Source organism: Thermobia domestica, chromosome 5 (assembly GCF_964235325.1).
Source record: "Thermobia domestica chromosome 5, izTheDome1.hap1.1, whole genome shotgun sequence".
NCBI lineage: Eukaryota > Metazoa > Arthropoda > Insecta > Zygentoma > Lepismatidae > Thermobia > Thermobia domestica.
The window spans coordinates 101,523,863-101,539,073 of record NC_137458.1 but is presented as its reverse complement, the minus strand read 5'-3'; positions in this window follow the sequence as shown (position 1 = coordinate 101,539,073).

Sequence of the window (15,211 nt, the reverse complement as noted above, 5' to 3'; positions counted from 1 at the left end):
TGGCGGCCCTTCAAACTCCCAAAAATTTCCAAGGGAACCAAATATCGCCCATAAATAGGTATTTAGAAGGTTTGAATAACTTTTCCTCTTTTACTGAAATATATGTGTGCAGAGACTTATTGAAATATTGGACCCGATTAATCGCATAAAGAAGGTTCACGCCCTTACGCTACGGTCAGCCTTTTTTTTTTTTGCAGGAGGGGGTTATTTTCGTATCGGAACAAGATGATTGTTAGTGATGATATGAAATTACACATTGAAAGTGAAGTAACTTGTGAAACGTGTTATTTGAAAGAATCATATAATAAATGTGCTTTCCCCTAACACAGAGAACTGTAAATCATGTATTTCGAGTTCGGGGGCGTGAATGGCGAGGAATGTTATTTGATTTGCTTTTTAGTAACACATTGCATTGCAAATAAAGGTAGACAACATTAGTGGTACGTAAAATAATAATAATAATAATAATAATAATAATAATAATAATAATAATAATAATAATAATAATAGGTGTTGTTTGTGGCAAGGCAATATCTTCCTCAATTCTTCTTCAAACGTAATAATTGTAACGCCATATCTCCCTTACAAACAAAATATTAGCGATTTATATCGAGAGAACGGGAAATTGTAGAGTGATGGGAGCAACGTTGGACAGTATGCCAGTATGCACTCATAGTAATCAGAAAAATAAGCGATTTCAATGCAAAATGAACGAAGAGTCATTTTCATGGATAGTCATGGAGCCACGGCAGAGCCCTCTTTAGGCAAAATGTCGATAACTTATATCGAGAGAACAGGAGGTGATAGTGAGATGGGACCAACGTCGGACACCGTGGACCCATAAGGCGCATCGAAAAAAAAATAGGGGGGGGAGGGCGCCAGATAGCCTTACTTATTTCCACATAATAATATAAAATTATATTGTCGAAATTCACACACGAGTTAGCTAGTAATATCTCATATTATTATTATTATTATTATTATTATTATTATTATTATTATTATTATTATTATTATCGACAACGTCTTTTCATTACGAGTGCATGTTTGACATAAAGCCAAAGAGAAGATCCATCATTCGTAGAAAGAATAAGAGTAGTCAGTTACTTTAACTGTGAACGACAGCGAAAAATACGAAAAGGGTATTACCCGTAGCCAGGGGCGGATCCAGGGGGGACGATCGGGGCGTTCGTTCCCCCAGAAGAGGGAACTTCTTTCATTTTATATATATAAATAAAACCCATCTCAAAGTTTGGAGCCCTTAAAAGTAACAGTATGACAACCCACCGCCCCCCCCCAGAAGTCGGTCCTGGATCCGTCTCTGCCTGTAGCGAAAAGAAACAATATTTTCTCTCAAATGGATAAAAAAACAAACCGAGATAGATTAGAACTCGCATGGACGGCGCGAAAAGTCAGTGCTTTGTCCACTTTTTTTTCTTTAACTGACTCACCGAACGTGTTTCAGTAACTTACTTATTGCTAATATTACTTGCTTCACTCGTTTAACTTCCTTTTTCTAATAACTTATAACGACAGGGACACGAACACAGAAACTGAAGGAACAGTTAAAAATCATAGATGCTCTCCCGCCGGGAATCGAACCCGGGACACCATACACCAAAGGTGCACTTGCTAGTCACTAGACCAGCGGGGAGGGCACTGCTCACTTTCTGTGTCGTTAGGAATTACGACCACTGTATTGCCAGCTATCACTTCTGTGGGTTGTATACTATGATCACATGTTTCTTCTTTGCTGGAGGAGTTAAACCTACATTCTATGTAATACATGAGGTATTTAGACCTACATGCTCTTCATATAATGTAATAAAAGGGTTATGCTGGGAATAAGAAAAAGAACATTCCTTGGACAGAACGGAAACTATTGGCATGAGAAATATTTATCTACGAGGCATGCGCAGTAGTATATTTCAGAATAGTTACTGTTTAGTTCAGTAAACGAAGAAAGGGGTATAAAAAAGCAAATATGTCGCGTCAACGAGATCGACCAGAGTTGACAGGCGGAAACAGATGTGTAGTAATACAACAACTTGGTTAAATTGATAATTGGTTCTTTATTCTGTAGTAGATCGCATCACAACTTTACGGGAGAGCAGAGAAAGACATACTAACGATGTTATATAGTAAGCTTTAGTAACACGATCATACAGACACAAATGGATGTAACTGTGAGTACTACAACTTGGATTTAACGAAAGCCGTTTAGATATTCAGTGGTTTTCAGGGTTGTATAAGACACAAAAAGTTAAGACACAATACAATTCTTCATACCTCATCTTCCAGTAATTAGATACATGCAAGTTCTGGATAGATACTGAAACTGCTGTCGGATTTTAATACATGACGTATTGCAGGATACAAAATGCTTTGCATTACTTGTTTGTTTGTTTGTAGACAGCTACTAGCTTAGTGTTCGGATTTATTAGTTTTCGGACTCCCGAAAGTAATACCGGACAAATTCCGGAATTCGGAAATTCCGATTTTGGAATAATTCCGGAATTCGGAAAAATCCGGAATTTAGAAATTTCTGATTTGTTTTACATTCTTGAATTCGGAACAATCCGGATTTTCTTCGAAATCCGGAGTTTTTCTCAATTCCGGAATTTTCTAATTTCCGGATTCTTCCCGAGTTTCGGAATTCTTCTGAATTATGGATTTCAACTGAATTCCATAATTTTCCGAAATCCGGAAAGTGAAAGTTCCGCTTCCAAAAAATGAATTTATTTTGGTTAATATGAATCGTGGTGGAAATAAGTCTTTGACCAGGTAATGGCAACTGATTTGAAAGAAATAGAGAGTATGAGAATTCAATCTGTCATATTTGTAGTTTCGTGTGGAGAAAAAACAAACTTGTGTACCAACAGTTTAAGAAAAACTCAAGTTATTAATGTAAACTTTTCCAACATTATAAAAGAAATACGAAAGACATTTTGAATCGAAGAAATACAACATACAAGTTTGCAAGCGGATACAAGAAACCTAACGTAATAAGACTAAAGACGAATCGTTTACCGCGTAGCGATCAAGGTCAAGCTGTTTTCCAGGGCGAGTTTCGAGTTGAGTCGAGTTTGATAATGGCTTGCTCGCTCGTTCAGCTCGTTTTAACTCTTTTTTAAATAAAGGCCTGATTAGACTGGAAAGCGAAAGCCATGAGAAATGTAAGCACTAATGTGGAATACTTTTTAGAGTTGCTCACGACATGGGTGCGTCTCGTCTCGTAATTTTAGTGCATCTCGTGTGGCACTTTTTGTGTATGTCGTCTCGTCTAGATAACGAGAAGACAAGTCTTTTTTTTATTATTACGAGACAGCCTCAAATGTCGTAATCACCAATATAAGTATATACTGTTTTTCTTAAAATCAAGGCTGAGACCTTCACTGTCGAATTTTTGAGCCCAAGCAGAAGACCAACTCGGGTAGCGATATCAACAGGCTCGGCTCTTATCAACTGAGCGAACAGCTCGAGTGGGCTTGGTTGGGATGAGCCGATGACCCGAGCCGGCTCAGTTGGAACGAACCATCGACTCAGCTCAATTGAGCCGATGCCTCGAGCTTTCTCGGTTGGGATGGTTCCCCTACTCGGCTCATGTGAACCGATTCAAGCCAGCTAAGTTGAAATTAGTCCATCGGCACGTTTCGATTCAGCTCAACTAAGCCGATGGCTCAAATCGGCTCGGTTGGTTGAGCTGTTCGCTCGGCTCACTTCTTCATTCGGTTTGATAGTGAATGAGCTGTAAGCCGAACCGTTCGAGCCGTTGATAAGCCTAAACCCGGTCCCAGCTATTTTGAACATGTTTGGCTGAAGCCTATAACTTTTAACAATTTTTGGCTCGAGCCCGAAAACTTGCCCCTTCGGAACTCAAACCCAGAACGTGACCGATGTCCTTCCCTCTGAAGACTTCTCGACGACCGAGATCGACAGTCAATTAACTTTTACTATTCAGATACAAACCGTATATCTTTTAAAGATTATACACGGTGTTGATATAATAATAATAATAATAATAATAATAATAATAATAATAATAATAATAATAATAATAATAATAATAAAAGTTTTAAACTTGCCGTTGAAATATAATGTAAAACTTACTTAAAAGCAAAACTTACTTAAAAGTAGAGATTTCGGGGAAAGGGTTCCGTACCTTCAAGACACTGGCGTAGGGAAGGGGGGCCAGGAGGGGCCGGGCCCCCCAAAGAGGTCCGACAAAGTATTTTGGTACTCTGATGTTTGTCATTTATATATTTTTATGTTTATATTTTTTTGTTTGTAATTTTTCTATATTTGCCTATAATAGCACTTGCCCCCCCCCCAAACACACATCCTGACTACGCTACTTCTTCAAGACACACCTCTGCAACTACCAACGTTTTAAACTACAACGTACCATTGAAGTTTCTTGTAGAAAGTATTCTACTGTATGTTTTAAGGAAGATAACTGTAATAAATATAACTGAATATCACGCAACAGTAAGGCATATAATAAACTAATTTTTAGAATATGCAGAGGTAAATATAAAAGCTTTGCTACAAAATACCTACACAGAGCATAATTCAATGAGCTCTGAAATATAATGTAACGAAATAGCCTATGAGATTCAGTCTACATAGCAATTGTTACTTAAAGAATGGACATACACTATTTGGAGAATCGAGACAAGACGGGAAATGTTTATGACACTTTTCGTCTCGTCTCAATTCTCATCTCCAAAGCGAGACGAAAATTTTGAGTTAGCCTTGTCCCGTCTCGAATGTAAAATGTTAATTCTCATGTTATTTTGTTTGTTTTAGAAACGAGATGAGAAATTCCTCTTCTCGTGGGCAACTTTAAACCACACCGAAATATTCTTTCCAAATGTCACGCTTCTGCTCGTAATGGTATGACCTGAGCCATAATTAGCTCCTAGCTTTTAATCTTCTACGAGATAATAATAATTAGTAGTAGTTTATTATTATTATTATTATTATTATTATTATTATTATTATTATTCCTGAAGATTTGATAGTTCAAATATTCAAACATCCGAGTATTCAAATATCTGAATATAATAAAACATATGTTATCGCTGATCAATCGCCATCAAAAATCCTAAAGTAAAAAAAAAATACTATGTGCATTCGCACAATCACCTTGACCACTGAACCACGACCGCTACGCGGTAAAAGATTCGTTTTTCGTCTGGTTACGTTAGGTTTCTTTGTCTCCGCTTGCAAACTTGTATGTTATATTTCTTCGATTCAAAATGCCTTTCGTATTTCTTTTATGAAGTCGGAAAAGATTACATTAATAACTTAAGTTGTTCTTAAAACCGATGTTTCACAAGTTTGTTTTTCCTGCACACGAAACTACAAATATGACAGATTGAATTCTCATACACCCCATTTCTTTCAAAGAAGTCGTCATTACCTGGTCAAAGACTTATTTCCACCACGATTCACATTAACCAAAATAAATTCATTTTTCGGAAGCGGAACTTTCACTTTCCGGATTTCGGAAAATTATGAAATTCAGTTAAACTCCGGAATTCAGAATAATTTCGGAACTCGGAAACAATCCGGAATTTAGAAAATTCCAGAATTGAGAAAAACTCCGGATTTCGAAAAAAATCGGATTTTTCCGAATTCCGAAATGTAAAAGAAATCAGAAATTTCTAAATTCCGGATTTTTCCGAATTCCGGAATTATTCCAAAATCGGAATTTTCCGAATTCCGGAATATGTTCGGTTTTACTTTCGGGAGTCCGAAAACTAATAATTCCGGAATTGACTATCCCTAGTTTATGCACAACCTTTCAGAACACTAAGCTAGTAGCTGTCTACAAACAAACAAACAAGTAATGCAAAGCATTTTGTATCCTGCAATACGTCATGTATTAAAATCCGACAGCAGTTTCAGTATCTATCCAGAACTTGCATGTATCTAATTACTGGAAGCTGAGGTATGAAGAATTGTATTGCGTCTTAACTTTTTGTGTCTTATACAACCCTGAAAACCACTAAATATCTAAACGGCTTTCGTTAAATCCAAGTTGTAGTACTCACAGTTACATCCATTTGTGTCTATGTGATCGTGTTACTAAAGCTTCTTATATGACAGCGTTAGTAAGTCTTTCTCTGCTCTCCTGTAAAGTTGTGATACGATCTACTACAGAATAAAGAACCAATTATCAATTCAACCAAGATGTTGTATTACTACACATCTGCTTCCGCCTCTGTCAACTCTGATCGATCTCATTGACGCGACATATTTGCTTTTTTACACCCATTTTCTTCGTTTACTGAACTAAACAGTAACTATTCTGAAATATACTACTGCGCATGCCTCGTAGATAAATATTTCTGATGCCAATAGTTTCCGTTCTGTCCAAGGAATGTTCTTTTTCTTATTTCCAGCATGACCCTTTTATTACATTATATGAAGAGCATGTAGGTCTAAATACCTCATGTATTACATAGAATGTAGGTTTAACTCTTCCAGCAAAGAAGAAACATGTGATCATAGTATACAACCCACAGATGTGATAACTGTCAATACAGTGGTCGTAATTCCTAACGACACAGAAAGTGAGCAGTGCCCTCCCCGCTGGTCTAGTGACTAGCAAGTGCACCTTTGGTGTATGGTGTCCCGGTTTCGATTCCCGGCGGGAGAGCATCTATGATTTTTAACTGTTCCTTCAGTTTCTGTGTTCGTGTCCCTGTCGTTATAAGTTATTAGAAAAAGGAAGTTAAACGAGTGAAGCAAGTAATATTAGCAATAAGTAAGTTACTGAAACACGTTCGGTGAGTCAGTTAAAGAAAAAAAAAGTGGACAAAGCACTGACTTTTCGCGCCGTCCATGCGAGTTCTAATCTATCTCGGTTTGCTTTTTTTATCCATTTGAGAGAAAGTAATGTTTCTTTTCGCTACAGGCAGAGACGGATCCAGGACCGACTTCTGGGGGGGGGGGCGGTGGGTTGTCATACTGTTACTTTTAAGGGCTCCAAACTTTGAGATTTGTTTTATTTATATATATAAAATGAAAAAAGTTCCCTCTTCTGAGGGGAACGATCGCCCCGATCGCCCCCCTGGATCCGCCCCTGGCTACAGGTAATAACCTTTTCGTATTTTTTGCTGTCGTTCAAAGTTAAAGTAACTGACTACTCTTATTCTTTCTATGAATGATGGATCTTCTCTTTGGCTTCATGTCAAACATGCAAACGTAATGAAAAGACGCTGTCGATAATAATAATAATAATAATAACAATAATAATAATAATATGAAATATTACTAGCTAACTCGTGTGTGAATTTCGACAATATAATTGTATATTATTATGTGGAAATAAGTAAGGCTATCTGGCGCCCCTCCCCCTATTTTTTTTCGATGCACCTTGTGGGTCCACGGTGTCCGACGTTGGTCCCATCTCACTATCACCTCCTGTTCTCTCGATATAAGTTATCGACATTTTGCCTAAAGAGGGCTCTGCCGTGGCTCTATGACTACCCATGAAAATGACTCTTCGTTCATTTTGCATTGAAATCGCTTATTTTTCTGATTACTATGAGTGCATACTGGCATACTGTCCAACGTTGCTCCCATCACTCTACAATTTCCCGTTCTCTCGATATAAATCGCTAATATTTTGTTTGTAAGGGAGATATGGCGTTACAATTATTACGTTTGAAGAAGAATTGAGGAAGATATTGCCTTGCCACAAACAACACCTATTATTATTATTATTATTATTATTATTATTATTATTATTATTATTATTATTATTATTATTATTATTATTTTACGTACCACTAATGATGTCTACCTTTATTTGCAATGCAATGTGTTACTAAAAAGCAAATCAAATAACATTCCTCGCCATTCACGCCCCCGAACTCGAAATACATGATTTACAGTTCTCTGTGTTAGGGGAAAGCACATTTATTATATGATTCTTTCAAATAACACGTTTCACAAGTTACTTCACTTTCAATGTGTAATTTCATATCATCACTAACAATCATCTTGTTCCGATACGAAAATAACCCCCTCCTGCAAAAAGAAAAGCCTGACCGTAGCGTAAGGGCGTGAACCTTCTTTATGCGATTAATCGGGTCCAATATTTCAATAAGTCTCTGCACACATATATTTCAGTAAAAGAGGAAAAGTTATTCAAACTTTCTAAATACCTATTTATGGGCGAAATTTGGTTCCCTTGGAAATTTTTGGGAGTTTGAAGGGCCGCCATTTTGAACATTTTCATCTGATTATTCTGGTTAACGAACTCATCAAGATATTTCAACAATTAACGTTTGTGTTAAGTTTCGTCTCAATCCGCTGAAAATTAGGGTGGTTATGGCATTCACAAATAGCGTCATATATATACAGATAGACAGATAAATAGACACACAGAGGGAGAGAGAAAAAGTGTTTTGCTCCCTTCTCGCACCTGTGGTGCGTCAGAGCTAAAACCGGCCCCTTTGCAAAACGTATTGACCAGCCTAACCTAAACACAAACCTCTTACTTGCTAACGTAGAAACGTGGTCGGGAGGTATAAGGCCATGCAGAAATTGTATTTTTAATAACCATGAGTATGGATTCGAAAACTCCACTTCCATGTTTGTCTTTTTACTTTTTGCAACTACATCGGAACGCTCAATTTTTATTCTTTACTAATTGCAAATGGCGTTTACATTCAAAATATGAGGAATTTTTTGGCATTTGTTCGGATATTCTTCTCTTTTGAAATGAAGAAAAGAATAAAAGCAATACGCAAAGACAAAATAATATTATCAGTACTAAACATTACCAATAATAATTGCTACGAAAGACTAAATACGACCTCTATTACCATCTCTCATGAGCTGCATGTATTAATAACAAAAATTTTTTAAAAAGTCTTTACCGAAGATTCGAACTGGCGACCTTTGCATTTGTAAGCCAGCATCTTAACCACTACACCAAGATCATGGCATGATGATTGTTTAGTTGTCGGCGTATTTGTTGTATTTGTGTTTTATGTTCCCACTTCAACAATTTTTACTCTTTTTTTCTAAGTTTAACAGCTGTTTCTGGCTTTCTCTTTCGGTGTCGTCTTTTATTTACACTATGCACTAGTCGTATTCACATCTTGTGTCCCTCTGCAATGTCTTATTCAGATTAAACTTTTCTTTATGCCCCTCAGTGAACGTGATTGATTTAATTCTCATACTCTCCACGGATAGAGAGCAGGAATGCCAGACTCGAAAAATAGGTGTACATTTACTTTCCTGACAGATAATACAGAAATATGCAGGAAACATTTTCGTTTGTACACAATTAGGGGCCTCGCCAGAACGAAAACAAAGCGGAGGCTGTCAAAATGGAAGCCCCCAACATGTTTAATTCAATCACAAATTGCCGTAACCGTTTGTACGTCGTTTGTACAGAAATGTGCAGGAAAAGTTTCGTGTGTATACAATTAGGGGCGCCGCTAGAAAGAAAACAAAGTTGGTGCTGTCTGATCGGGCCCCCACAATGTCCAATTTAATCACAAATAGTCGTAATCGTTTGTAGAGAAATGTGCAGACGAAATTTTCGTTTGTACACAATTAGGGGTGCCGCCAGAACGAAAACAAAGGGGGTTTGTCTAAATGATAGCCCATCCACCAACATGTCCAATTCAATCACAAATTGTCGCAATCGTTTGTATATCGTTTGTACAGGAATTTGCAGGCACAATTTTTGTTTGTACACAATTAGAGGCACCGCCAGAACGTAAACAATCTGGGGAAGTCTAAGTAGTGGCCCCACCATGTCCAATTCAATCACATATTGTCGCAATCGTTTGTACATCGTTTGTACAGAAATGTGCTGACAAAAGTTTCGTTTGTACAGAATAAGGGGACCGCCAGAACGAAAAAAAGTGGGGGCTGTCAAAATGGTAGCCCCACCATGTCAGATTCAATCACAAATTTTCGTAATCGTTTGTACAACATTTGTACAGAAATGTGCAGGCGAGATATTCGTTTGTACACAATTATTAGCTCCAGTAGAGAGGGGTTACTTGGGCTTGTTTTTTCCCTACTGCGCATGCGCAAACCCTTGACGCTGATTGGCTGGCACAGGTCCCGTGACCCCGCCCCTTCACGCTTATTGGGTGGTCCCGCCCCCGGCCACGCCCCTTCACGCTGATTGGCTGGCCACGCCCCCGGTTACGCCCACCGCCCAATCACGCTCTTTTACAACCTCCAATTTAGGAGTCCCGCTCTGATTGGCCGTCGCCGAACTTCCGCCCACTGGACTCACGAACCGCGCACATTCCACATTGCAGAGGAGACTACGAACACATACCATAGCAGATAATACATAAGATTCGTTCCCTTTTATGAGCACTTTTAACATAGCAGATCGATAACACATTCTCCAACAGCCTACTTAACATAGCACATTTTACATAAGACTACATAACTTAGCAGGGGTGTACTCATTCCCTTTTATGAGCACTTTTAACATAGCAGATCGATAACACATTCCCCAACAGCCTATTTAACATAGCACATATTACATAAGTCTACATTACTTAGCAGGGGTGTACTCATTCCCTTTTATGAGCACTTTGAACATAGCAGATCGATAACAAAGCAGAGCTAATAAAAGACCATGGCTTATTATCAAGTGGAGACTACGAATACATAGTAGAGCAGATAATATTTAAGGGTTGTACTCGTTCCTTTTTATGAGCGTATTTTCCAACCCTTATTTTAACATAGCAGAAATTACACTGAGACTACAAACACATACCAGAGCGGGTAATACATAAGATTCGTTCTCTTTTATGATCACTTTTTCCACCCCTTTACACTAGCAAAAGAGTATGGCTTATTTTTCAACCCCTATTTGAACATAACACAGATTATTTTCCTTTACGGGGGTAGCAACCCCCAACCCTCATCCTTTCTCATCCAGGGCTTGGGACTGGCAATTGCGAAGTTTAAAAAGTAACGTCATCATACTTTCATAAATGAATAAAGCATAATATCATTAGCATCAATAGTGGTTAGTAAGAATTTGTTTAAGAAATCACGCAGTGAATAACCAGATGCACGACATGTTAGGTATAGAAAACAGTAATGTCCACAAAATTGAGATAAATCACCTTGAATACGTCTAAAGTTCCATGTATAATACAGAGAGTTTCGTTTTAAAAACCTTATATGATGTTGTATATAGGGAGGTATACCATAGCTATCGAAACACTCTCCCACACACATATGAGATATATAAACAACAACCCAATGTTCACCAGGCTTATCACTAGAATCAGTGTTTATAATTATGGCGGCTGGAAATGTATTACAGTATGTGGTTCGTGTCCTACGGTCCCAAGGTGGGCTTATGCGTTTACTATGGCCTAGGATTCGATTCTCCACCGTCAGCATGTCTTCTTTAGCATTTACTAGCGGGTTGGATCGACCATCAAAACTGACCACGGGACTACACTACTCCAGAGTTCGGTCAGAACGTCTTGGGGGAACCGGCACAAAAACAGATTCTAATTGTACTTTCAGCGCTAATGCAATTTAATAATGTACGAATTATTATGTTGCATAGGCGCTGTTTAATTGTGCTGAAAAGAAAATTGTGTTATATCATATCTTAAAATTAACAAATATAAATATGAACCATAATCGTTGCTTGAAAGGATCCTCTGAATTCCACTATTTGCTTTAATTAACAACACGAAACTTCACGAACATATATTACATTATTTTCAGGCACTTCTATTGGATAACCAATTATTGTAATGATATTTTAATTTAGGCCCATTTATAATTATGAACGCGGATAACGCGGACGACCCGAATTTATAGATTATGTTATGTCACATTGTTGTTTTTCACAATTCACTAACACTGTTCACTCGGGATAGCACTTGAAGGGAAACTATTTTGGTGATTCCATGAGGATGTCTTAAAGGTTGCAGGTTGCTCTCCTTTCATCTTCCGGGCAATGTGCAGGTTGGTTTTGCTGTTTGTCTACTCTATGTCGTTGAGATAACTTTTAGATTTACACTTCTAAACGAACATTTTAAAATTATTTATAATCTTCATTATTATGGTGTTAATTCAATGTTACGACGTTTAGATTTATGTTATGCACTTGACTAAATAAAACATTATTTCGAATTGCTCGTTCATTCCAGTCGTTCGCACCAGTTTCTCGTGGTAACTTCACCGGGTGTATTTGTCAGACTAAAGCACTTTTTGTCTCCGTCTTCTCGCTTTGCTAGGCAACAGTTCGCTTTGCTACGCAGTTTGGTGATGGCGAAGTTAAAAATAACTATGACAACTTATAGATAGGAATGTTTAGAGACGACGATTGTTCTCTGTGCTGAATTTTAGCTCCTTATTTGGGATGGGAGAAGAACTCTACGTTTCCCATCGCAGACGACACGCACATACATATATGCATATTCATTTGTTGGCTGAGAGAAAAATTATTCAGATCACTTTTATGCGAGGTTCATTTAAAAAGTTAAAAATTTTCCTTCATTAATAATCGATCAACTAGACCGTACAGTTACAAATGTATGAATAAACAGAGGTAGCTCATCTGCAGCATACACACCAATAAATGATCTTTAGGTAAATTTTGTTGTAGTGCCTCATAAAGTTCAATTGTATTTAACATTTTTTATTAATATATATTTTTCTCTGGAAATCCATTTCTAATTCTGAAGAGAATTCACCATAAATAATTGCTGTTACAGGAGATGGCAGTGCTTCTTTAAAATGAACCTCTAAACGTACACTTCCTTGCCGTTGTGGACTAGTATGAAATGCAAAACTTCCGCTAGAATCGGCAGTTAAATTAAACACCAGTAGAGTATAACCATTAGGATATTCGGCAAGTGAAATATCATTACCCTGATTAGAATAATAAATACCTGAACCTGTAAATAACGTAGAATATGCTTGTATATATTAGCTTATTATCAAAATCAGGTTGTAATGGTTTGCATGGCACAGGTCTTCCATCAAAATACAGTGTAAAAAACAGCATACTCAAATATTGAAAATTGTACGGATTTGTTTGATAAGTACCATTTAAAGCAGTATTAGTAACAAATCAATAATAATACGTTTAGGCACTATGCCTGAAATCAGATCTGGAAGTGTAATATCCATAATTCCTTGTGGCAGAGTTTCTGTCTCCACTTGCACTTCACTTATAGGGTATTTTATTCTAAATTTAGGATTTTGTAATACTTTATTTTGTGCTATTTTAACTGCTGGTGATACATCAACCTTTTTCACAAGCAATGTTGCATCTGTAATTACAACTTTTTCATCAACATCTGTGTCATCCATTAGACAAAATGTAGGTTTAGCTGGAATTATTTTAATACGGAGTTCTGCACCATTCAGTAAAAATTTCTCCTGATTAAATATATCAGAACGAATATAACCCAATAATTCAAATGGCTGACTTAAAGTAGTGAGATGAAAACGTTGTTTAAATCCTACATTACCATCGGCCACACTGTCCATATGCCCTGCAGTATCTTTAAACTACATTGATGTTTGAAGATGCGTTGATTTAGCATTAGCATTATAATTTAATAGTTGTTTCAATATACGATCGATATGGATATGTATGTGAAGAGTAGGAAATAAGTTGATTATTTAAATATAATTGCACTTCCCTGAACATTGCATTGAGAACATCATTTACAGAACCAATTTTCTTATCGGCAGAAGTTAAATTAGAACCATCTGATTTAGTAATTTTACCTTTAATATATAACATTGTGTGCGATAAGTCCATATAGTCATCCCCATGACCGGGGAAAACAAATTATATTGGTGCATTATCAGATATTGAAGCCACAGGCTTATATGGAACCATTTTATTACATATAATACTAGTTTGAGTGGGTAAACCAGCAAATAAATCTAATTCTTATTTCATACACTCACACTGCATTTTCGTTTCTTACTAAAAATATTCACACATGGTAAAATTTGCAATACCGTATTACGTTTGCGAAAATGTAATTTTACACATACACTGCCATGTTGGAAAGGAAGTCGATTACATGTACTAACTAACTAACTAACTCTATGGCCTATGGAACCCGGAGGTTCAGTGCCGCGTTCACAAAAGCTCTCCACTGACTTCTATCCTTAGCTAATTCCATCCAGTTTCTACTTTGTATTCCTATCTCTGCGAGATCCATCTTAATATTATCCTCCCATCTGCGCCTAGGTCTTCCTAATGGTCGTTTTCCTATGGGTCTACCGGTCAAGACTTTGAAAGCGTTTCTATTTTCTTCCATTCTAGCTACATGACCTGCCCACCTGAGCCTCCTACACTTGACGACCCTAACAATGTTGGGTAAACCGTATAAACTATGTAGTTCCTCGTTATGAAGTTTCCGCCATTCCCCATTCTCGTTCCTCTTGGGTCCGAATATTCTTCTCAGGATCCTCTTCTCAAATACTTTCAGTCTATGTTCTTCCCTCAGAGTAAGCGACCATGTTTCGCAAGCATACAGAACAACAGGCATGATTATCGTTTTATATATTTTAAGCTTCAAATTCCTCGACAGAATTCGCGACGACAAGAGATTTTAAACCGAATAGTAACACGAATTCCCTACTTTTAATCGACATTTAATTTCTTCGTGAATATGATTTTCGTCTGTTAATATTGATCCTAAATATTTGAAAGTATCCACTTTATCAAAAGTATTATTTAATATTTTAACGGCTCCACAATTTGCCGTATTACGGTCCCGACGCTCTTCCATGTATTTAGTTTTCTCTGCATTTACTTCTAAACCCATGTCCCTGCAAGCGTTTAATAGTATCTCTGCATTTATTTCTACTGTTCTCCTATTATCCCCTATTAAATTTACATCATCAGCATATGCCATAACCTGGTGAATGCCGTTCAACTCTAGGCCCTGGTTGCTATCTTTGATTTTCCTTATGGCGTATTCGAGCACAAAGTTAAATAATAATGGCGACAACGCATCTCCTTGTTTCAGGCCATTTTCGACGTGGAAGCTCGTGGACAAAAATTTTCCTACCCGGACTTTACTTTGGGATTCACTTAAACATATCCTAATTAATCTAATTAGCTTTCTCGGTATTCCAAGCTCTGTAAGAACGTTGTATAATGTTTCTCTCCTAACCGAGTCGTAAGCCTTTCTGAAATCAATAAATAGTTGAT